This window comes from Dipodomys merriami, unplaced genomic scaffold (assembly GCF_024711535.1).
Source record: "Dipodomys merriami isolate MVZ:Mamm:240054 unplaced genomic scaffold, mDipMer1.0.p SCAF_20, whole genome shotgun sequence".
Classification (NCBI taxonomy): Eukaryota; Metazoa; Chordata; class Mammalia; order Rodentia; family Heteromyidae; genus Dipodomys; species Dipodomys merriami.
The window spans coordinates 15,343,461-15,369,945 of NW_027203382.1; positions in this window are offsets into that span (position 1 = coordinate 15,343,461).

Genomic DNA, 26,485 nt, shown 5'->3' on the forward strand with positions numbered 1-26,485 from the left:
GAGCTGACACTGAAGCCAAGTCTAAGGTTTTGAAACTACTAAGCAGAAGTCTAGTAAAAATATTCAAAAGAATTTTCCTGAGTGTATAATAATAAACATATAAACAGCTAAATGTTAAGTTTTCACACCTTTAAATGTGATTTTTAAACTTATATAGAGTAAAATTGGCTTTCTTAAGGGTATACAATTATTTGAACCTTAAAAGTACAGAGCCATGTGACCACCAACCACAAGGAGCAAACAGTTCCCTTTCTCCTCTGAAGTCCTTTGTCCCTTTTATTCAGCCCCTTCCCATATTTAAGAATACATATCTAAGAAGAAATCCTGGAGGCTACAGGCCTGTTCTCTAGCTTCTCATCTTTTCCTTTACAGATTTTCATATAATTGGAATCATACACTATATTGTTTTTTTTGCCCTCTGGCTACTTTCACTTAACATAAAATAATGTTTGATCTTTATATTTGGGTTACTGGGTCTATGAGTAATTTGCTCCTTTTCATTGCTATGTAGTATTTCATTGCTCAGGGGGTACCACAGCTTCCCTTAATCACCAGTTCTAGGCCAATTGAGTTGTTTCTGATGGTGTGTGTGTGTGTGTGTGTGTGTGTGTGTGTGTGTGTGTGTGTGTGTGTATGTGTGTGATGCATGCCAAGCAGGTGCTGAACCACTTAGCTGCTCCAGCCCTTTATATATAGTTGCTTGATTTCAAGGCAGTGTCATATATAATATGATGCATATTCTGTGAATGATTCTTATATTATTTATGATGAATTTGTTCAGTTATTTCTCCCTCAGAGGCTAGAATTTATAATTTGATACGGAGTCCGTTAGAGTGTTAAGCTAGGCAAGACCCTCTCAGCCAAATATAAAACAAGAGGTGACAGGCTCACAGTTTTTGCAAGCTGCTAATTTGATCACAGTGTGCTCAGTAGAGTAAGCTAGCCAGACAGGCTGGTTGATGAGCAGGCATCATGTATGAACTTCTCTGTGTGGGGGAGATCTGGATTTCCAACTCTTTTGGAAATTGGATATTGTTTCTAAATATTTCCCAAATCCTTAGAGAAAATTTGCCCCTGCCCTCTGATTGCCAAGTTGAGCTTTCCTGTCAGGAAGAGTTTCCTTACATTTGATACAGGATGATTACTTTATATCACCCGTGAAGGAATTCTATACACTTGGAAGGATTCACAGAAACTCTATATTCCATCTTATATTTTGTATCTTAATAGTTTGGTTCCCTTTTAAAATTTATTTTTCTCCAGACTACATTGAGAAGCCAACTGCTGTGCTGTACAAGTTACTGAGTTCAGGCAGAAAGTAAGCCCATGGTCATATAAGCATTTCTTAATGTATGTCTCAGGGTTCCAAAGTCAGATATCAACTATTTATGACCTGCTGCTTAGAGCCCTTATTTATTTACTTATTTACTTACTTATTTTTTTTAATCTCTAGCTTCCTTATGCTATTTGAAAGCTCTCTTTGTCAAAGGCAGCCGTCTAGGAATAAGGTGCAAGCTGGTAAGGAAAAAAGTAAACAAATGTTCACAGGATGATTACCTTCTGGGTGTGGTTGAGCGCCTAGAGAAGGACCATCCCAGCTGTACAGGCTGATAACGCTGACATCAAAAGAACGCCGTTGTCTAATCCTAACTCTATGGGTAGAGCAGGTTGCTTTATGAATTTCAAATCGTATCCACTTGCTACAGGTGAGACTTTGAATGTCGTCCCCAGGTTTAGTTCTAATAGTCAGCATCACCCTCTGGCATAACTGTAGAAACAGAGTTTTCATCTCACAGTTCAGCCAACTAGAGGGATGGTTAGAAAATAATCACCAGAAATTTACTTTGGATAAAATCTTAAGTAAAAGGTATAAAGGTCATACATCAAGGGATAGATACATGTTACATTTTAACTTTGTTTAAAATCTGTAGTGTTTGGGAGAAAACACTCTGCCTCTGTGTATTATAATTTTGTCAAGTACAAAGGGGCAGAGAAGTAAACATGTCCTCAACCAGGAAGTACTTTAACCAAAGGCTTTTTACTATTGCCATCCGTCCTATCCTGATAGAAAAGGCAGCTACCATTTTCCTGGTGAAGCTAGTTACAAGATATCCAAACTTCTTGTTGCCTACAGCTTGATGATTTTTTAAAAGTGGCTAGTTCTCTCTCCCAAAGATGCTAATTTATAGTCCGTTATTCAAATAAGATAATTTAGGAGCACATGCTCTTAACTTTTGCCATGACTGCTGTGGTTACTGGTCTGTCAAATTCATCCATCTAATTCCCCCATTCACCGGAGATCACCTTTGTGTGTTGTGCCCAAGTTAAACTGATGCTGCCTTAGTAGCAATGAAAATCAAAAGTTCTAGTGATCAAAAAGAAAAGAAAAAAAAAGAAGGACCACCAATTCTAGGATCATGGATGAAGCCAGTAAAGCTTTTTCTCTTCTAGGTGCTGTCTTTTGAAAATGAGATTCTGTGAAAGAGCGTTACTGTAGCATAATATAAATGGGTGGCTCTGGCTTTTTAAACTTTGCTTCTTTCTCCTGTAAAGCAGCAAAAGTGAGTGCCTTATCATAACGTTCAAATAATGACATCCCCTGTGTGGTGCATTCATGAGCAATGAATGTCCTGGAGCAGGTTTGACTCAGCACTACCTGACCAGGCTGCTTAATGCATGATGAATACCATTGCCCCTAGGAATTAAATATAGAGGTGCCCGAAGCTTGTGTAAAGTTCTCTGTGCCATTTGAAAAAGGTACTTGGAGAAAAGATAGGCTGTTTTTTTTTTTTAATTTTAATGTTTTACTCATCGATTTAAGTACATTTATGGTTTGCTTTGCAAAATGTCAACAGAGATCCCAAGTGGATAACATTTTGAAAAGATTGAATCTCCAGAATTTACTCTAATACCATCTCAAAAATGTGGTCATCAATGCCTATGGGTTCATTGGTTAAGACATTCATTCAAATGATTATTGTAAGACAACTAGCAACACTCTCTCTTATTTTCCAAATTCTTGCAGATTAGGACTTTACGAAGATAGAACGAAAGGTTTCATTTTAGTTTTGTGCATTTAGAAGGGTTTCAAATGAGTTTCCATCAATAAAATGGCCAAAGCATGCTCTGAGAAGGACTTATTTGTCATCTGTTGGTATTAGCACTCATTTTTATAGTATATATAACAGTATGCATTTAAATATTATAGATGCAACAAGCACCAGAACATTTTCATGTAAATTATCTCATTTCATGTAAATAATCTTAGCACTACTTCCAGGACAGGTTGGTAATGACGATTATTATTATCCTCATTTCCTACTGAGGGATACTGAAGTTTAGAAATTCTTTTAAATAGCTGGCATTTTAGCAGTGCTTACTTTGTGCCAGCCAATGTTTGTTCTAACCATTTAACATGTTTTAATTTATTTGATCTCCACAGCAGCTACAGCAGGTGTATGTAATTATTGCCATCTTTGTTTTCTAGAGGAAGTCATAGAGATACAGAGAAGTAACTTGCCCAAAGTTAGTAGAGGATACATGAAGAGTCAGGTTAGAATCTACTCAATCTGTTCCATATCTTATTGCTTGACCATCAACCTTTCTGCCTAGCTAAGGGTCAAAGACTTGGCCCAAGGAAATTAAGTTCTTCTCCAGTTTATAGAAAGCAGAAAAAATTCTGTAAACACAAATAAAACACTGAATGTCCATCACACATTCCTTGGCTTACACTTCATTTATTTTGACTGACCAATATTATAGTACTTTATTATCTCACTTTATTGACTTCTACAGTAGCTATTCATAAATTGACCCTCTTGACAACTGTTTCCTGTAGGAGTATTTAATACCCTCAATGTGCATGAAATGACTAGAAAACAATGTCTTAGACATTATATACTCTACAACATTTGGGCTCTTGGCATTGTAATTTTTATTTTATATTTCTGACTTGAATTGGAACTGGTTTACATCTTACCTTTTTTAAAAAATTTTATTTTGGTGGCTGTCCTGGAGTTTGAACTCAGGGCCTAAGCACTGTCCCTGACTTTTGTGCTAACACTAGTGCCTCACCACATGAGCCACAGCTCTATTTCCTGTGTGTGTGCATGTGTGTGTGTGTGTGTGTATGCACTCATGTGCACATATGTGTGCATGCATGTCTATGTGTGTGTTTAATTAGAGATAAGAGTCTTATGGACTTTACTGTCCTGGCTAGCTTTGAACTGCACTCCTCAGATCCTAGTCTGAGTCGCTATGATGACAGGCATGAGCCATCGGCACCCAGCTACATCTTAACTTTTCAGTAAGCACAAATTCCAAAGTCACCCTCACATAATGCCATGCTTCTTTCTTCAGCATCATTCAAGGGTTGTGCATGTTTATAGGGTTTACCTATAAATTCCCTTTCCCTACAAAAACCCTGATGCCTTATGTCCTTTGAGGCCTTGAAGAGTTCTTTCTTGCCACCATGCTCCATCGTACAGAACTAGGCTGGGATGATTCTTTGAATGAGAATGGTTTCCATATAAACTATATCCTTTGATTCCACAACTATCCAAAGCCTCTCTTCCCCAGATGTGCCAAGCTACAGTAATCTCTATCTCAGAATCCACTGTCCCACATTGTCAAATAATGCCCCCCCCCTCAGAGCAATCTTCCCTTTCCCTGGTCCCAAACAATCCTTCTTCTGACAATTGCCTTTGTTATTAGAGTAGACTCTCCAATAATGTCGGTTTACTTCTGTTTCTCCTGTCTTCATGGAGACTTGTTCTCTAAAGGATAGAATAGGATCTTTTCTGGCATCTTCTTCCTCTAGTGGTAATTACAAAGCACCATGTGTCTTCAGCCGGTCATCTTATCAACTAAAATCTTCCGTGGGGCGCCCCTTTTTAACCATGCAAATGCCAGGTGTTGATTGAACATATAAGTGAGTTTTCCTCTTTCAAAGAGTCACTTGATATCATTCAATGATGTTACCATTGTTCAAATATTTTTGAGTCCTTTTCCAGTTTTTCAGGCTCTACAGCCCAATCTTTTTATGACTCCTGAGGAGAGCAAATATTTATACTTGAAAATTGACTTGATTTTGGAAAGAACCCAATGCTATTTGGCTTAGTCTTTTGAATCAAATCAGTGAGAAAAGCTGATTTTGGTCCAAGAGAAGGTAAAACTATAATGACATAGATTTGCAAGTCTTACAGAGTCCAAAAGAGGATTTCCAAATACAGTCTCTGTGATGGAATGATAGGGGAATAAGTAAGTGTACCATTCCCAAATGTGACTGCATTAAGAATGACACCAGCTGGGCACCGGGCAGCTGGGCAAGAAAGGCCATGAAACTCTTATCTCCAAATAACCAACAGAAAACCGGAAGTGGTGCTGTGGCTCAAGCGGTAGAGCACTAGCCTTGAGCTGAAGAGCTGAGGGACAGTGCTCAGGCCCAGAGTTCAAGATCCATGACTGACCCTCCCCCCCAAAAAAAGAATGACACAAATGTGAAGATAAATGTTGACATCTATTTGTGACCAACTAATCTTGTCTTCGCAAGCTGCATGAAGGCATAGCTTGTGCGTGATATCCAAAATTCTTGCTGAAAATATCTACTAGGAGACTAATCCTTGTCAAATTCATGGGAGCCTTAGTCCCCCGAGGTTTCTGTTAAAATCAGATTTAAGAGCCACATGACTGTCTCACTCTTGTGTTCCAATATCTACTTAGAACTTTAAGAACAGGAGGATGGTGGTTCAAAGCTGGTTCAAAGCCAACCTGGGAAGAAAAAGTGCTCAAAGCTCATTCTCTAGAAAGCTAGGCTGAGGTGTCAGAACACCAGCCACGTTTGCAAGTGGAGCCAATGTTCAGGGACCTTGAGTGCACACCCTAGTATTGGCAGAACAAAAGGAAATAATTAAACAATAGGACAAACACTAGAAGCCAGATAGCAGCATTTCCAACCTGCTCCAGGTCCCGTTGGGCCAGGGCCATCTCTCTGAGTCCTAAGGCTAGTGAACAAGTTAAATCCTGACTTGCACATGGATATTGTTAGCTGTGGGTTAGTTTGTTATTTTGTAAAACATTTTTTTGTGCTCACATGCATATGAACTTATCCTCAGAATCATTATTTGTCTGTGAACTTTATTGATGAAGAAGCAGCAAAGGATGAATTAGTCCTTGCATTCGAGGATTATTTTATGCGGAATGAAGCAGAAAGTTCTATGAAAAATTGATAAAATAATTTAAATGTTTAACCTGACTAATTATTATATGGTGGATGTTATCTCATGGGAAATAGCAAAGTACTTCATGATGCATTTAAAGCTGCTATTTCAGCTCTGACAGTTTTTGAAACTGATATAACAGAGGTTCTCTTGCTAGCTACAAACAAAAATCCTATTTCACAGCTAACTTGTAAACAGCTAAGATGTAATCGCAGGACTGAATTTCACAGCTGTGAAACAACCTTGGAAAGTATACTATAGCCAAATAGCTTTGCATGCTAATAATAGCTATCATAAGTACAGATGAAAATGACTTTGGTAGAATTTTTTAGTGTTTGAATACCATCACCATTGTTACTTCAAGTATGCCAACTGTGTACATCTTGCTAGTAGTTAGTAATGTAAAAATGTTGTGCTATTGAGTCATCCAAACAGTTTTTAAAAATTACATAATATGTTTACTGTGAGGTAAATGTTTAGAGTCACTCTTTTGAGATGGTAAAACTAATGTATGCATACTGGAAAAATACTGGAAACTATAGGAAAAAAAACTTAAAAAGTCAAATGTTTAATACTAAAAATATCTCACGGATGTGAATGTTTTTATGCTGCTTTTAAATCTTCCATCAAACTAATTCTATTTTTTTTGTATTTTAGTATGCACTGTTTGAAGTATAAAAATAACATTGAAAAATTTTACAAAAAGAATAATTGGACAATATCAACATATATCTTGGATATATATATTTAATATAATACATAATAAATTATATTACAGATAATATAATTTGTCAGTATTAGCTTTGAAACCCAGAGCCTTGAGTTTACTAGGCAGGTACCCTAACACTTGAGCCACATTCCCAGCCCCTTATGCTTTGGATATTTTTTTGAATAGAGTCTTATATATATGTTTCAGCTGGCCCCTGGACTGTATTTGTTCCTATTTGTGCTTCCTAAGTAGCTGGAATGATTTGTGTACATGACCAACTTAGCTTTTTTTTTTTTTAAATGGTTGAGTGAGGATTGAATGGAATTTTTGTCCATGGTTGGCCTTAACAATGATCCTACTAATCTTTGCTTCTAGAGAAGGTAGGATAACAGGCAGGACCCACTATTCTGGCTATTGTAGTTGAATTATGTTTGCCTGGCATGAACTTTGGAAACTTACGATAAGTGTGTATAGTGTGTATGGTGTGTATCTGTGTGTGTGTGTGTGTGTGTGTGTGTGTGTATGTGTGTTAGTTGGGAGTGAGATTTTCCATGAGATTAGCCTTTTTCTAATCTTGAAGACTTCTTTACCCTCAAGAAACTTGAGAAATATATAAAATTCCATTTAATTTTATATATTATGATTAAATAGGAACTCTTTTTATCCTCAGAGTTACTATTGTACCCATTCTAATGTTTCTCAGTTTTGCTGTAGTTTTTGGAATGTGACAATTCTGAGTCAGGAGTTAGTTAACGTGGTGCATTAAAACTGACTGTACATGTTTTCTCACTGTATAATAAATGACTTCAAATATGAATTTTAAAAATTCTCTTATTTTTAAAAAAGTTCTTTTGGAAGGGGCAGTTATTAAGACTTGAATTCAAGACTTTGCATGTACTAGGCTGGTACATATGTACTGGGCCACATCTTCAGCCTTGCTTTTCCCTGGTTATTTTTAAGGTAGGGGCATACTTTTTTGGTGTATACTTAAGATACCATCCATCTACTTTAAGCTTCCAGTCATTTCTGAAATTACAGGCATGTGCCACCATTTTCAGCTTCCCTCCATAGAGACGGAATCTTGTGCATTTTACTTCTCAGGCTGGCCTGGCACCATGGCCTTTCTAATCTCATCTTCACACATAGCTTGTATGCTGCTGCACTCAGATACAGGTTGAGAAGTTTTGCAAACTTTTCTGCGTAGTTGGTTTCCAAGTAAAATTCTTCCTTTCTCAGCCTCTCAAGTACCAAATATTACATAAACTATACATAGATTCTTTTACTGCAACTTACATTTTTTCTTTGATAGCACAGATGTGGATCAATTTGTTGAGGAGTATCTATAAGAGTTTATCAAAGACTTGAAGGTGGTCAGTTAAATCTTTCATTAGTAGCATAGTGAATATGTTTACAGAATTTTGCTCTTAAAAGAACAATCTTATTCTTACATTATAAAATATTTTAGAATCCAATTCTCCTAAAATTTTTACTGTTGCTTGTTTAATCATTTTCTAATTTCTCTGTTTCAGATTTTCTGGTCCTATATTTGTACATATCTCAGAATGTGTTCTTATCTTTAAGCAGTATAAATGGATGCATTCCAAGTAGAAAATATTATAATATTCATTGAAGATTAATTTAAAATACTATATAAAGATGCCAACTTTTTAAAAAAATTTTGTGTACAGCTTTTGTATCAATCTGGTGAGAATTATGCCAAAAGATTTTAATTTTCTGAACAGGGAAGAATTTATCACCTCATTAATACAGGTCCTAACCAGAAGTCTCTACTTTTCCTGGATGAAATAGCATGCTTCTTTTTCCTTTTTATACAGGTTGAAAAGTGTGTCTGGTGGAAATGTACTTCTCACTATAAATTACAAGTTTGTTTTCAGTGAGCAATATGGTAACTGACTAGATTATCTCCCTTGTGACATGTGAGTTTCTCCAGAGGATGAACTGTGTTTAACTCATCTTTCTGCCTCAGAGCTGCATTTGGCTAGCAAATTCTATGCTCTCTCCTGGTGTTGAATAAAAAAATGTAGTGATGATATAGTAAGATTAAATAAGCATAATTAAGTAGATAACTATAGCATTGGTCAAAGCAGACCTTTCAAAACAGTGTCTATCCACATATTTTAGATCATTTTTGTACCAATGTTGAATGAAGAAACAATGTAAACTTAAATATTCTTGTTTAGAGTCTTTTAAATCAGACACCTGGCCTTCAGTGATTCAATTACAGAGGACAATCTAAAATCCAGAATGATAGGTTGTGAGGATAATCTATTTTACTTTTTTTCTCCAGGAACATACGTCATTAAGCAACTAAGTCCATATCATTTTATTCCTTTCATTTACTCCTTCCTATACCCATATACACTATATACTCCTTCCTATACATATGACTTTGAAATTCCATCCTCTTGAAATTTATCCTCACATGCCCTCTATCCCATACTAACTTAGACATGTACACTCAGCAATAAAGCTACCTCTTTTTAAAAATACAATTATATAACTCTAATGATTTATCACATACTATCTAGTATTATTGGTTTTTCATATGTATATAAATTTCTCCAAATAGATTTTACATTTGTTGAGGGTACCTGGGACTTTCATACCTTTCTTTGTCCATATTATAATAAATTAACCTTTATTGTTGAGTTTATAGTCCAAGCATTGAATTTTCACAAGAGAACATTTAATAATAAGAAGGGAAGAGAATTCTCATACTTTTTTTGGGGGGGTCAGTGGTGGGACTTGAACTCAGGACGTGAGAATTGTCCCTGAGCTCTTTTGCTCAAGGCTTGCACTGTACCATTTTGAACCACAGAGCCACTTTGGGTTTTCTGGTGGTTAATTTGAAATAAGAGTCTCACAAACTTTCCTTCCTGGGCCAGCTTCAAATTGCAATCCTCAGATCTCCACCTCCTGGGTAACTAGGATTCCAAGAGTGAGCCACCAGCGCCCAGCTCTCATCCATCTTTTTTTAAAGCAAAAATTAAATCAAGAGGGACACACTTTCCCAGATAACTGTTAGAAGATTTCCCTTTACATCTTCTTAGCTAAGACCTGGTCAGTTATGCCCCAGCAGAAGTCAGCTATGATGGTAAGGCTCTGCTAGTTCTTGTCTCTATATTTGTTAGTGAGAAAAATGACGATTAAGAAAGCTTTGGGGTTGAAGGTGTCTAAATAAATACATGAACTCAAGTACAATTAAAAAAAAAAGAAAGTTTTGGGGGCAGATATTTAAATCTATCTTACTTTTTTTCTCCAGGAACATACTTCATTAAGCAATTAAGTCCATATCATTTTATTCCTTTCATTTACTCCTTCCTATACACATGACTATATACTCCTTCCTATACATATGACTTCGAATTCCATCCTCTTGAAATTTCTCCTCACATGCCCTCTACCCCATACTAACTTAGACATACACACTCAGCTCTAAAGCGACCTCTTTTATGAAACCCTCTTCTTCCCTTCCATTAGGTTCAGTTTCTCCTTTCTTCCAACTTTTGCAGCACTTTCTGTATACCAGAAAGCAGTCACTCCTGCATTTAGCATTTTAATTTTGATTACTCCCAAAACTTCACAGAAGTGCAATTCAATAGCATCTTCAACATGGCTTAGGGGAATTGAGCTTTGCCTGCTGCCAACCTGGCAAGTAGGAGTGAGGTTTCTCAATGGAGAGAGAGTTATGCACTGCCTAGGAGTTCCACCCCAGTGTGCTTTCACTGTTCTCTCCTTGTAATATAAGCAGTAAGTTTTGTGAACACATTAATGGCCATACTCCATTGTGAAAATGGCTGTTAATCCAGAGATAAAACTTCAGATGAATGTTGAAAGGTAGTTAACTGAGGAAAGGGACAGGAAAGAAGTAATCCTCCAGAAAACGTAATTTATCAGCTAGCTTGGCACCTGGGGAGATACTTATACATTCTCAATGCTATATTATCTATTGTAATTACATATGCATTACAGTTATTTATGCAAAAGATCATTTGAAGGCAATAAACTTTCAGAAGGAAGTGAGCAAATCATTTGGATAGTGTGGTAGTTTGGGAGACAGTGAACTGAGGTTAAATTATATACTACCTGTTCTCCAAGACTAGGATGTTTGGAAAGATACTTAACAGTGCGGTCCTACTTTTTCCTCTCTCATGAAGTACCCATTTCACAAGTTACTTAGAACTAATAACTAGAATAATGCCCAGGAAAATGCCCTTTAAACCATAGGTAGCTAAGTGATTACCATTGTCTATGTCACATTAGTATCTATCATGAGAGTAGGTACTCTGTAAGGATTTAATTAATGACAACAGGAATGAATGAACAAAAAGCTATCATAATAATCAACTTTTAAGTAAAAATAAGTCACTCTTCATAAGAGAGTCTCTGACTCTAAGACATTTACACTCTAATGTTCTAAGACATTTACAATCATTACTAAAAGATGGAAATAAATAAAAATCTTTGGTAAAATTAATTATCAGTAGATTTTAGTATAATGCTGAATTTCTTTTCTGAATAACTTGTTTTTCATAGAGTGCTGGGGCTACAGTTATGCTGTTAATGATGTTAGTGGAATCCTCTACATGTACCCAAGCTTTGTAGTTTCTCTGGAGCTATGTATTCTTTCCTGGATACATTATTATCTATAATTCTTCTTCAAAACCTAATAAAGTTTACTATAAGATGCTTGTGCTATGTGTTGTCTTCAAACATAATCTTTTGTATATCTTTCTTGGCTATTAAACTTTATAAAAGGTCTGATATTGTTAGAATGTTAGCTCATTTGTATTTCAGATTTATGCCTTTCCAAGGTAAGAAAGAAGGTGCTGCTGCTAAATAGGAATTCTAAAGCTGTGGGAATCTGTGAATAACGTCATATTACTGCTTGCCCAACCAAACAACATGCATAAAGCTACAAACTAGACTGAGTACTATGTACATTACCTGGTTCAGTGTTCCCCAGGATCCATAACATTAAGAAAATAGTTTTCTTTTCTTTTGGAAAACATGCATTGATCTAAGGAAATGATTGGCAGATATTTAAATAAAGCAAAAACTAGTTTATTGAAATACCAGGTCAATGAAGCAGGATATTTCTCATCCTTCTAGTGCTGCTCAGAATTGGCTTCATCATTGAACGTTGGCCCAAGAACCAAGGTCAACTGTGGAAACTTCCACCTTTTCTGAATATCATGGAAGGTTTAAATACTGTCAACTTTTTGGTGACATGATTGAAGTTGGCTTTTGTCCCCCCAGCAAATGGTTAGTGGTAGTGTTCAACCAATGAAATAATGAACTATTGTCTCTGCTCATGGATCTTAAGTTTTGTTGAATAGTCTCTGCTTCTTACCAAATACAGAGTTGTGGCTTCTCTACCACTTAATATGTGTACGAGTTCCCTGTAGTTTGGACTTTTGAGAGTCCTAGATCCCTCTCTGTATTCGATGGAGGCCACGGTGGGACATTTTAAGAAGCAAATAGGCTTTCAATCTAGACAGCAGACATCACATCAACTGGGTTATGACTGGTTGAAGTTGTATTAAGAGAGAGTGCAGCCTTTAGAGCTTGAGAATGTTGCCTTGTATGGCAAAGGGGGCTTTGTAGATATGGTTAAACTAGAGATCTTGTGACAAGTACCTTGTCATGGATTATTCAAAGATAATCACTCTTAAATTTAATACCAGAATCTTTGTACCAGGAAGGGTAAAATGTTGAGTGAGGAAGGTAATGTGGTAATAGTAGCAAGGAGAGAAACAAGATCTGATTCAGGATCTTGAGGCAAGGAATGCCAGGTTCTAGAAACAAGAAAGGACAAAGAATTGTCTCTTCCTTGGGTTTCCTTAGCCTATTCCTGACAGAGAAACAGTTTGTGTTGTTTTAAGCAAACAGCACAGAAAATATTGTCTGATCTGGCATAAATGGCTGAAGTTTTGGGTGGATGTGAGCGCTTTTCATCATTAACAACTGGAGCATCCTTGCAAGATCGTTGGCAGCTTTTCTTCCATGCTCCTGGCTGGCTCCTGTTGGGCTGCAGGTCCTCTCCTTTACAATCAGACCCTGCTGTCAGGAGTCCATTTGGCTGCCCTCATGTTTCAGGACTCTACATTCTAGTCTCTATCCCTTCAATCTAAAGTCAGAAAGACATTGTTTTTCATTAGACTGTGATTGTCAATGAACCCTAGAAACACAAGGAACTGCAGTACTCTCGACCTTCCTGAAAAATCAAGAAGGATTTAACTTTCAAACATTGCTTAGAGAAACACAGAATTCTACGTATTTTACGTTTCTAATTTAACAAGTAGAGAGCCTCAAGCCACACAGTTCTAGTTCGGCTTGAAAACAAACAGAAACTTATTGGCATTCATGGAATTCACGAGTGTAGTTTCTTGTTGATGTGGTAGAGTTGGAATTACTGTTTTGGCTACACATCCACATCCTTCCTGAACTGACAATGACAAAGATTCTATCAGTTGGGTAGAGCTCTGGCAAATAATTGTTCTCTATAATTTCTTGTCTGTACAAAACTTAACCATAGTACAAGTTTGTACAAAAATACACAAAACAAATGAGTGAAAGTCAAAAGTGAGTATCATGTGAGAGTTGGGGAAAAACAAACATCCATCCAAAGCAATAGTTTCCCAATAAAGCTTCTTTTTGAGTTGGCAGCACATATGTCTAATTTAGGCCCATTTTGAGTAAAAGTGGCAGAGTTATCAAAACTCCATTAACCTAATTTGTTTAAATGGAAGATAGTACCTTTAGCCTGGCTTAAACAGAATTTAAATGAAAAGAGAGGAGAAATATCATTCTATGCAATTAAGGTCGCAGACTTCACTCATTTATTATTTTTCTAAAAGGGAAAATGTAAACTCAACAAAAGAAGCCCTGTGGTATAGTGCTTGGTTTTGAAAATGCTAAATAAGTGGAAAAGAGGCTAATGGTAACAATAATAGATATGTGATACTAATTCGGAATCTTCAAATGCAAAATTTTCTATCTACTTCTTATTTTTTTTCTCACTGATGCAAATCTCACTAAAATACATGAGTCTCATTTTAGCTTCTTTCCTAAGCCTATAAGGGTTAACTCCTAAGAGCCTTTAGTATAGCCTAAAGAAAACTGCCAATAAAATACATACATCTAAATGCTGCCACTCTGAAACCTTATTACTAGAAGCCAGAGACTCTGGAATTATCCTTGTCAGATCTAAGAAAGCAGCCAACCTTCTCAGCAGTCTCTTTTGCATCTCTGAACTTCTGAATCATTGCATTTCTAGGGCTAGGAGTAATGGTGTGACAATTGCATGGTACTCCCTCTTCTCTCCAATTCTATTTCTAAGGGTCGGGATGACCTACAGTGTGACAAAATAAGCCAGTCATTCAGTTGAGCCAGGTGTCCTTTGAGAAGCTAAGAAAAGGAATAACAGTGTCACGAAGTTATTAGTGTACCATATATTATAAGCCATAAATGACAGCTCTGAGTGAGACTGTCCTGCTTGGGAGTCTGCCACTTCCTGCCAGAATCACCTGATAGCAGACAGGAACTGACACATAATCAAACATCTGTGTTTGCTAGATGAGCAAGAGTCCACAGGCCTAAAAATTAGAGCAAGTCTGAGAGAGTTGATGAACAGTGGCAACTGGAAGATAGATATGTTTTTCAGGAGAGAAAAAGCTTTTATCCGACATCATCAGGGTATCTTTAAATATAATGAAAATTTCTGCAGACATTGGCAAACATAACTGGAAACACAAGAGACCACCAAATTCAGCAGACCACACCTTTCTGTTTGCAAAAAGCCATTAAAAGTAAAAAACAATATGATCTCTAAATAGCAGTTTACCCATCCCATGAGGGAGCTGATTGACTCTACCCGCTCCTAGTCATTAAATTCTCTTAGTCAGTGATTTCTGTTGAGTTGCTAGATATTTGTTAGAAGCCCTTCACTTGCATCTCTCATTGAGATTTCAGAATGATGTATATTCAGCAGTGGATTCATTTTCTGGCTAACTTCTGCTCTATTTTCTGTACATTACACAAGCACAAACCATTCTGTGTCCTGTCCTGCAAGCTCAACCTTTCTTTCAGAATGATTTCTCTCAACTCTCTTCTTCCTGAGATCTGCGCCAAAGCCTTAAGGTTTCGGTTGGGGTACAGATTGGGAAAGAAACGAGTCCAGGTTTTTGCTGCTCCTCCTAAACCATCAATAAACACACATCAATGAGCTATCTTAATCCTGAAGAATTTTAGTCTAAATTCTCATATTTCTTTGTAGCTTGGAGAGATTTATGATTTTAAGATAGTATTGTATAAGTAGATCATATTTTAAATATTATTCTAAGAAAAGCCTCTGTGCTCTGATTATTTGGTATAATCTCAGTGACTCAAGATTTATTTTCTGTTTAGGCAAAATGTGAGACACAGAATCTGGTATGGTGGTATATGTATTTAATCTGAGTTACTGAGAAAGGGAGGTAGGAAGATTCTGAGTTTGAGGCCAGCTGGTCTGCAACAGTTAGCGAGATGCCCTATTTCTCAAACACACACACACACACACACACACACACACACACACACACACACAAATATTGTGTGTGTGTATGGAGGAACTCAAGTGGTAGAGCACTCGCCTAACATGCAAAATGCCTTAAGTGCAATCTTCAATACAAAAAGGAAAACTAACAGTGTTGGATGATAAGAAAGTTCTGCTTTTCAGGGTCATTGAGAGGCTTAGGTACTGAAGCTCTGATATAGCAGACACTTCCAGATTGTCAAGAGATATGGTGAACTGTGTATGATATCATTGTTTCTATTGGGAGTGACACATATTGCTTGATCACAGTTAACTGGTTAACACAAGTCTATGCTTATGTCTGCTTTGGGAATCATATAATTTGTGAATAACTCTACTGAGCCCTAGAGATGGCCTTTCCCTTTTTATTTTTCAAGTCTTATGGCTATTTTCCTTCTATTTAAATAAGATGTTCTTGTATCTTCCCATTTGGTCTCACAAATGCACTCTCTCCCTCCTCTCTCCCCTCCTTTCTTCCTCTTCCTATTTTTAATATATATATTTTTATTGTAAAGATACTGTGCAGAGGGGTTATAGTTATATGAGTAAGGTAATGAGCACATTTCCTCTCCAGCATTGTCACCCCTTCCCTTGTTTTCCCCCTACCATCCCTTCCCTCCCCACCTCCCCAACTCCTCCTTCCTCCATTCCCCCAACTTGCAAAGTTCATTTTCAACATAGTGTCTTGTACATCTCATTGTTACAATGTGTCAACCTGTATCCTTGTTTCAGCATTTTGTTATTTCCCTTCCTCTCCCCAAATTAGAAAAATGTATATACAAGATGCAGGGTACCGGAATCAAATCCAGTGAAAACGGGTTAAACCATGGGAGAAGAACATATAAGAGAAACAAAAGAATCACAACAGCAACAAAGAAGAAAATCTCTTGTGTCCCTTTTTAAAATTCATTTCGCTTAGCATCATCTTATATGGTCATATGTGCATAGCTTTTGACCTTTTCTACATGTCTGGTAAGATTATCCTAGACATATACTAGTTATTGCAAATAAGGGAAACCATGGGAACTATGTTTCTTTGGGCCTGGCTTACTTAATTTAGTATAATTTTTTCTAAGTCCTTCCATTTCCTAACAGATGGGGTGGTGTCATTCTTTCTGATGGAGGCATAAAATTCCTATATATATATGTGTATGTATATATATATATATATATATATATATATACATACACATATATATATAGGAATTTACACACACACACACACACACACACACACACACACACACACACACACACATTTTCTTGACCCATTCATCTACTGAGGGGCATCTGGGTGGTTCCATATCTTAGCTATGGAGAATAATGCTGCAATAAACATAGCTGTGCTGGTAGCTTTTTTTGTGATCATTTGGGTAAATGCCCAAAAGTGGGATTGCTGGGTCATAAGGGAGCTCTCTGTGGAGTCTTTTGAGGAACCTCCATATTGCTTTCCAAAGTGGTTGAACAAGTTTACACTCCCACCAACAATGCAGTAGGGTTTCCTTTTGGCCACAACCCCTCCAACATCTGTTGTTGTTAGATTTCTTGATTTTGGCCATTCTAACTGCGCTGAGGTGGAATCTCAATGTTAGTTTGATTTGCAATTCTTTTATGTCCAGAGAAGTTGAGCATTTCTTCATATGTCTATTGGCCATTCTTATTTCCTCTTCAGAGAAGTCTCTCCTTAAGTCTTTAGCCCACTTATTAATTTGGCAGTTGTTTCTTTGAGGACTTGTTGTTGGGGGAGTTAATTTTTTGAATTCTAAGTATATTTTAGATATGAGGCCCTTGTCTGTTGTATGGCTAGTGAAGATCTTCTCCCAAGCTGCGGGCTTTCTATTGATCTTGCTAGCTATGTCCTTTGCCAGGCAGAAGCTCTGCAGTTTCATGCAATCCCATTTGTCCAACCTTTTTTTGATTGGTTGTGTTTCTGGTCTCAAGTAAGAAAATTCTGGCCTGAATCGACTTCAACAATTCATCCAAAAAATCATACACCACGATCAAACAGGATTCATTTCAGGGATGTAAAGCTGGTTCAATATACGCAAATCAATTAATATTATTCATCACATCAACAGGAGCAAGAATAAGAACCACATGGTCATCTCAATAGATGCAGAAAAAGCATTCGACAAGATCCAACATCCCTTCATGATGAAGGTTTTGGAAAAATTAGGAATCCATGGAACATTCCTCAATACAATAAAGGCTGTATATGACAAACCTACAGCCAGCATTATACTCAATGGTGAAAAACTAAAGCCATTTCATCTTAACTCAGGAACAAGACAAGGATGCCCACTCTCTCCACTCCTTTTCAATCTAGTATTAGAATGCCTAGCTACAGCAATAAGGCAAGATGCAGACATAAAGGGGATCCAAATAGGGAAAGAAGAAATAAAACTCTCCCTCTTTGCAGATTACATGATCTTGTATTTAAAGAATCCCATAGACTCCACTCCCAAATTACTCAAGCTGATTCAAAACTTTGGCAAAATAGCAGGTTATAAAATTAACCCTCCCAAATCAATGGCTTTTCTGTATGCCAACAATGAGAAAAGTGTGGCTGAAATTAGGAAAGCAACTCCATTTGTAATAGCCCCACAAAAATAAAATACCTAGGAATTAACTTAACCAAAGAAGTGAAGGACCTCTATGATGAAAACTTTAAAATCTTGAAAAAGGAAATCAACATAGAACTAAAAAAATGGCAAAGCCTCCCATGCTCCTGGATTGGAAAGATTAACATTGTGAAAATGGCAATACTTCCCAAGGCTATCTACAAATTCAACGCAATACCTATCAAAATTCCAACCTCATTCTTCAAGGAAATAGAAGAGGCAATCCAAAAATTCATATGGAACAACAAAAGACCCCGAATAGCAAAAACGCTCCTCAATGGAAAGAACACTGCTGGAGGAATATCAATACCAAATTTCAAACTCTACTATAAAGCCATAGTAATCAAAACAGCTTGGTATTGGCATAAGAACAGACCTCAGGACCAATGGCATAGAATTGAAAACCCAGAAATGAACCTACAGACCTATAGCCATCTAATCTTCGATAAGGGAGCTAAAACAATAGAATGGAAGAAAGACAGCCTCTTCAGTAAATGGTGCTGGCAAAATTGGTTAACTACATGTAGAAAACTAAAGCTAGATCCTTATATATCACCCTGCACCAGAATCAACTCCAAATGGATCAAAGACCTTGAAGTCAAAGCAGACACTCTGAAAACATTACAGGATGGAATAGGAGAAACCGTAGGTCTCCTTGGCTCAGGCCAAAATATTTTGAATAGAGACCCGGAAGCACAACAAATCAAAGAAAGGTTGGACAAATGGGATTGCATAAAGTTGCAGAGCTTTTGCAGGGCAAATGGCATAGCTAGCAAGATCAATAGAAAGCCCACCGATTGGGAGAAGATCTTTACTAGCCATACAACGGACAAGGGTCTCATATCTAAAATATACTTGGAACTCAAAAAATTAAACCACCCAACAACAAATCCTCAAAGAAACAACTGTCCAATAAATAAGTGGGCGAAAGACTTAAAGAGAAACTTCTCTGAAGAAGAAAGAAGGATGGCCAATAGACACATGAAGAAATGTTCAACATCCCTAGCCATAAAAGAAATGCAAATCAAAACAACATTGAGATATCACCTCACCCCAGTTAGAATGGCAAAAATCAAGAACTCTAACAACAACAGATGCTGGAGGGGATGTGGATAGAAAGGAACCTTACTTCATTGTTGGTGGGAATGTAAACTTGTTCAACCACTTTGGAAAGCAGTATGGAGGTTCCTCAAAAGACTTCACATAGATCTCCTCTATGACCCAGCAATCCCACTTTTGGACATTTACCCAAATGTTTACAAACAAGACCACACTAAAGCTACCAGCACAACTATGTTTATTGCAGCATTATTTACCATAGCTAAGATATGGAACCAACCCAGATGCCCCTCAGCAGATGAATGGATCAAGAAAATGTGGTATATATACACAATATAATTCTATACCTCCATCAGAAAGAATGACATTGCCCCATTTGTTAGGAAATGGAAAAACTTGGAAAAAATTATATTAAGTGAAGTAAGCCAGGCCCAAAGAAGCATAGGTCCCATGGTTTCCCTTATTTGCAATATCTAGTATATGTATGAGTCAAGCGGAAAAGGTCAGATAATGTGATGTCAGGAAAATGAACCCTTAGATGTGTATTTTAATGTTTTTTTCTTTCATGCACGTGTTTCTAACGCATTTATAAGATTATCTCTTTGTTGCTTTGTATGTCCCTCCCCCACAGTATAACCCCTGCTTTCACTATATTTGATGTCAGTATAACTTGTGGAGGAGATGGGGAAAAACCAGTTGTTTAAGGATACAGGTGGACCTGTTGCAACAATGAGAAGTACAAGTTGTCATGTCCAAAACGAGCTTTACAAGTGGGTGCGGGGGGGGGGGGGGGGGGAGGGCTGTGTGGGGTGGGGAAGGAGAAGGATTGGGATTGATGGGGAGGGGGGAGGCTGGGAAGGGATGTGAAGGGTAAACCAAAGGAGGAGGCTGCAATGCTTGGTAAGAAATGTACGCATTATCCTGCCCATGTAATTGTAACCCCTCTGTACAGTATGTTCACAAATGAAATAAAATTAAATTAAAAAAAAAAAAAGAAAATTCTGGCATGTGCCAAGGAGACCTAGAGTTTCTTTTATTTTTTCCTGTAATGTTTTCAGGGTGTCTGCTTTTATTTCATTTCTTCCTTTTTCCTTTCTCTCTTCCTTCCTTCCTTCCTTCCTTCCTTCCTTCCTTCCTTCCTTCCTTCCTTCCTTCCTTTCTTTCTTTCTTTCTTTCTTTCTTTCTTTCTTTCTTTCTTTCTTTCTTTCTTTCTTTCTTTCTTTCCTTTCTCTTCTTTCTTAACTTTTTTTCTCCCTCCTTTTCACCTTCCCTTCCTCCTCCTCCCCTCCCTCCCTCCCTCCTTCCTTTCTCTCTCTCTCTCTCTCTCTCTCTCTCTTTTTCTTTCTTTTTTTTTTATCGGTCGTGGGGCCTGAACTCTGGGCCTTGGCGCTGTCCCTAAGCACTTCAGCACAAGGCTAGTGCTCTACCACTTCTTGCCATAGCACCATTTCTGGCCTTTTCTGCTTATGTGGTGCTGAGGAATCAAACCCAGAGCTTCATGCATGCAAGACAAGCACTCTACCACTGAACCACCTTCCCAGCCTCTCCCTCCCTCCCTCCCTTCCTCCCTCCCTCCCTTCCTCCCTCCCTCCCTCCCTGCCTCCCTCCCTGCCTCCCTTCCTCCCTCCCTGCCTCCCTCCCTGCCTCCCTGCCTCCCTTCCTCCCTCCCTCCCTCCCTCCCTCCCTCCCTCCCTCCCTCCCTCCCTTCCTTCCTTCCTTCCTTCCTTCCTTCCTTCCTTCCTTCCTTTGTTTCACTCTCTCTCTCTCCTTCCCTCTCTTTCTTTCTTTTCTTTTTCTTTTGCAATAGCTTTTGAATTCACAGCTTTGCACTTAGTAACCAGGCCACACCTCTTGTCCTTTTTCTGCTGTGGTTATTTTGGAGATAGGGTCTTATTTTCCTCCAGAGGCTGGTGTAGATCTAGATCTTCTTATTTATGATTTCCGTGGTAGCTGAGACAGTAGGGTGAACTATCATGCTTAGCTTGTTCTGTTGAGAGGAGCTGTTGTGAACTTGCTTTTTGTGTGTGTGTGTGTGGGGGGGAGGGGTAGAGGGGAAGGGCTGGCCTGAGCTGCTGTCTTCCCAATCTCAGCTTTCTGAATATGTTGTGGTATATCCTTCTCCTTTTCCTTCTTTCAACATGAGCCTGGGGGGGGGGCAAGGAAAAGGGAGAGAATCATTTATACTTCACTAGTCCACTGTCTTTCTTAGATTGTATTTCTGGCTGTAGAATTTTTCCAAACTCTTTCCAAATGACTTACCCTGCCTTTCTTCCAGCCTCGTTTCTTTTTTTTTTTTTTAATTTTTTTAATATATTTTTTAATTGTATTTTATTTTATTTGAGAACATACTGTACAGGGGGGCTACAATTACATGGGCAGGATAATGCATACATTTCTTACCAAGCATTGCAGCCTCGTTTCTGTGTGGTATTCTAAACTCTGAAATGCCCTGGTTCTTACTCAATGACTATGACTTCTTACATCAGTGACTGGAATGGCAGGCAGGCACCACCATGCCCAGGTATTGGTTGAGATACAGTTTCATGAACTCCTTTTCCAGGCTAGCCTTGGTCTGTAATCCTCCAGATATTTGACTCATTAGTTAGAACTATGGGCATATACCACTTTATATGCCTGGGATCTTAAATGCTTTTGATAAGTGCACTTACCTTTCTTATCAATGATCTTGTTTACCTGAAGTCACTCATACTGTATCTTCCTTTTCTCTTCCTTTAACATGAATAGAGAGGAGAAATAAAAGGGAAAGCATCATTTTCCTTCACTGTTGATTCTGGATTATTTTTCTGTCTGTGGATTCTTCAGTCTGTCCTTTTCCTAGCTGTCTCTAACAACCTTCTTTCCAGCCTATTTTCTATGTATATTTTCAACTCTGTAGTACCCCTACTCTTAGTGAATTTAGTCTAGGACTCTTTTTGTATCAGTGATTCACACAGTCAGCTGTGGACACCAGTGACGCTCAACTTCACCCATCCCTACCGCTCAGATTCTGAGCATCTTCAACGTCATTTTTTTCTCAATCCCTTACTCACATCTACCCTGGCTTTCACTTTCATCACAACCTTCACTTTGGCCCTTTGTAAATTTCCTTCTCTTTTCATATCCTGCTTTCTATGGCCACCTAATTCAGCCATGCCTTAGCTCAGCTCATAACTATCTCTGCTGACCTTGAACTTCCATTTGCTTCCTTGCTGTTCTGAAGAGAGCTTCAAGAGAAAGCTGTACTGATTGAGCGTGCCACAAATTCCTGCTTTCTCCCTTAACCCAGCCGTCATTTCTGCTCAGCACTGCTTTTCTTCATTGCTGGCTGACTCACTGCTCAGCCCACACAGCAGTTTCTCCAAACATTTTTAACTCTCTTTAAGACTCAAGCTCCGCTCCAGATATGGCCCTAAAAGACCTCTCCAGTTTCAGCTCTCACTTCTCCCCAAAAGCTTTCTAAACTTCCCTATTTGTCCACCCTTTTATACATCTCCATGAAAATTCATCGAACTTACTCAGGCTTTTCTTAAAGAGAGATCTCAACTTGTTGTAAGCACAAATGTGATTTTATTTCCTTCTGTGGGACTTGCTCTCTCTTTTTCTTTCCCTCCCTCCCTCCCTTCTTCCTTCCTTCCTTCCTTCCTTCCTTCCTTCCTTCCTTCCTTCCTTCCTTCCTTCTTTGCTTCCTTCCTTCCTTCCTCCTCCTTTTCTACCTTTGTCCCCCCCCCAACCATTTTCTCTATGTGTCTTGCTATGTTACTTAGGCTGGTATTGAACTCATGATCCCCCTGTCTCAGCCTCTAAAGTGCTGGATTATAGGCATTTGCCACCAGATGCTGCCACACCAGTAAGGCTTCTTTATTCCAGGTACTTAAATAGGTATGTCTTCTTTTCAGCTACTGAAAAGTAGAGCTCTTGACAGTTTGTATACATAGTGTTGATAGATGATACCTTGCCTGTAGTTAGGTGTTTAACTGCTGTTTAGACATGTATTGGAGAAATGTGTTAGTTGTTTGTCTGGAGACTAGAATATTTCCTTTCTTTTTCTCCAGTCAGAGTAAAACTAAAATTAAAATTCAAGGATTTTTTAAAATCTATTTTTATTATTTAAATTGTGATTTAACAGTTACAGCCCTTTGGATGCTAGTACTTGCAGATTTTTCTATATATTGTGAACAGTTACAAGAATCTTATTTCAAGTAATATTCCTCAATTCTGAAGTGTATATTGATATTGGCTAATTAAGACCTCTCATTGTTCCTTAAGTTTATTTCTTTAATTTCTGAATAAACAGAAAATAGCTTATGCACAAAATTTTGTCTTATAGAAAGAAGCTTTAAATCCCAATGTCCTAAAATACATCTTGTTTCAAAGTAAACACTACCTTTCTTGGATTTGCTACTCCAGCCTGAACATAACTCATTTGAGAAATGATAAGACAGGATAGAGAGACAGCCCTTACATCTACTTGATTGTTGGTAAATGTTGGGATGTTGGTAACAAGGAGTTTTTATCATCATGATGCAGAATTTTATTATCATGATGCAGCACTGGGGCAGCGCAGGTTCCCTTTGTGGGGACTGCCCATGTGCAAAAAGCCAGGAGGGAATAGCATCTTCCAATGGGAGAGGGAGATTCACCTGGGTTGTAACGGCTCTCTACATCTGCTGAGTTCCTTTACTTGATCAAGAAAAAAGTAAGGTAAAGCAAAATATTGTGAATGCTTAGGGAAAATACTTGTTCCTGGAAGTGTAAGGACTAGGAGAAGAGAGTTTGTACTTACTGTTCATGAACATGTGTGCACCCTCAGGATGATTGAGAGTCATCAAAGATGATCAGTTTACTCGCTTGGGTCTCTAGTGAATCTTCTAATTATTAGCCAAATAATATGTGGTTTGTAGCCCAGCCTGGCTTAGGATTCATAAATCTCCTGCTTTTCCTGAGTACTAGTTTGCAACTCTGTATCACCACACTTAGATGAAAAGAAATGATATAGTATTACCTTACAGTCTTAACCATATAATGATAGTATTCTCTCATTTAAAGCTTAGCCAAAGTTTCATTTTATGTTACTTATCAAATTCATTCAGAGTCCTAATATTTTCCCACCTACATCTAGCCTGAAGTTCATTGAATAACATTTTACTATTTTTTCTCTCATTTATCTTGCACAGATATTTTGCACTTTCCTAAGCACTAAGTCAATTCAACCCACTTCTTTCTTCATATCTAAACTGTTGAATGTTGTCAGAATATGAGGAAAAGCATGAAGGCAAATAAGTATGTGATATTATTTTCAGCAGTGATAAATTTTCTAAAGGGAAAGAAAGTTAAGGGATAGAGTTAGAATGTGGCATGGGGGTAGACATTATTGGAGTGGAAGGAAAGTTGTTTTAGAGAGCTCTTGGAATATATATATATATGGATTAAATCAGCAAATCACATATGCCAGATTTCAGGTAGACAACAAATAGCCCAATGGCCTCAAAGCAGCAGTAGGCTTCCTTGGATCATTCCAGTAAAGTTGGAAGGATAGCACTTACATGACCATGAGGTAGGTAAAGTGAAGAAAAGTGAGGCATAACCGAGATGCAAATTATAGCTAAATCCATGGAGACCACCATTTTCTGGAAACTCTACCTGGAGGTGACATTGATATGTCAAATAGAACATGTCTGAACCTGACCTTATAGTTTCTCTTGTTCACATACTTCTATTTATTTATTTTTCTGATCTAATATACAGATGCAGGCCAATAGAGTTACCAAACCAGAACTGCCATAGTTATCTTTACTCATTTTTTTCATGGCTTGCTCTAGTTAGTCACCAATTCTGGTCAAGTCCAGCTCCTAAGTATAGTGTGCATTGGCTTCTTTATTGCTACTTTATCAGTCCCTTATTTTCCTCTTGGGCAGTGCAGCAATCCTCTGTCCCATTCCAGACCATCCTTTGTATCATTGTGACTACTTTAAAATATGGATTTAATTTTGTTTCTTTATCATATAAAATCCTTTCAGGAATTCTCCTTGCCCATAGTCCAAGTGCTTTGGCATACCATGTAAGATATTTCCTAGGGTGGTCCATGCCTACTTTTCTGGCTCTTTCTTCCCTCTCTGTCCCTTACTCTGTTCTCTGCTCCCATAGGACATGGTTCCTCTCTTTGCTAGTCTCTCCATCTGGAATGCTGCTATTCTAAGTGTGGATAGGAAGTAACTTCCCAAGGTTCTAGTGTTGAATACTTGGTCTTCTGATGGGTAGATTCAATCACTGAGATGATTGGGATCAGGAGGCCTCTAGCCTCATCAGTTTGTTCATCCATTTGTGGATTCATAATAGGATGATATCATTGGAAGGTGATGGGAAGTGGGAGGTGGCACCTAATAAGAAATAGGTTACAGGGGGGCATATCCTAAAAAAGACATACTTTTCCATGCCCGTTCCTCTGACACTTTCCCTGGTCCATGGATGTCATAAAGTGAGAATATATCACATCCTTCAGCAATGCGCTTTCGCCTCACCACAGGCTCAGGAACACAGAGACAGCCACTGAAAAGCCTCTACAACTGTGAGTCAATATAAATCTTTCTTTCTTTCACATTGTCTCTCAAGTATTTGTCACAGTGACCGAAATGGTAACTAACTCAACTACTCTAGTTTTACTGTCCTGGATCATGCTAACTACTTATTAATCTCAGCACAGAGGGTTTCCTCTTGTCTAGTTTGGTGATGGATCTTCCTACCTAGCCATACTACAACAGGTTTTTAATTATTGTTTTGTATGACTTTAAGTGACTTTAAAAATCATGTCAGCAACTGATTGCTCTTGCTCATTTGTTATTTTCTCTAATACCTGGCACCACATCTGGCACAGGATGCTTACAATGGTTATGAATAAATAACAGCATCTTAATCCTTATGATTTTTAAAGAAATAGTGTATAAAAAGGAAACATAACTAGTTCAAAAGTATACTGCCTTTTATAAAAGAAAAACTTCTTAGATTTTTATTCTGTCATCTTATCTGTTGTTATTACATAAAAAAGATTCAAATGCACTTAATGATGCACATAGGCACAGACACATGATATCCATGTGTCTCTTGGAAGTCCATCTATAACCTAGTTGTCTAACTTATTTAGGGCATTGTTTTCAAATTTATTCTTCCAATTAATAAAATTCAACCATTTGTAGTTATTACTCTGTGGGGTGCAAGCAACAAAATTTAAAACTTCAATTAAAATACATAAAACAAAACAGCTGCAGTTAAAATAACATATTTGAAA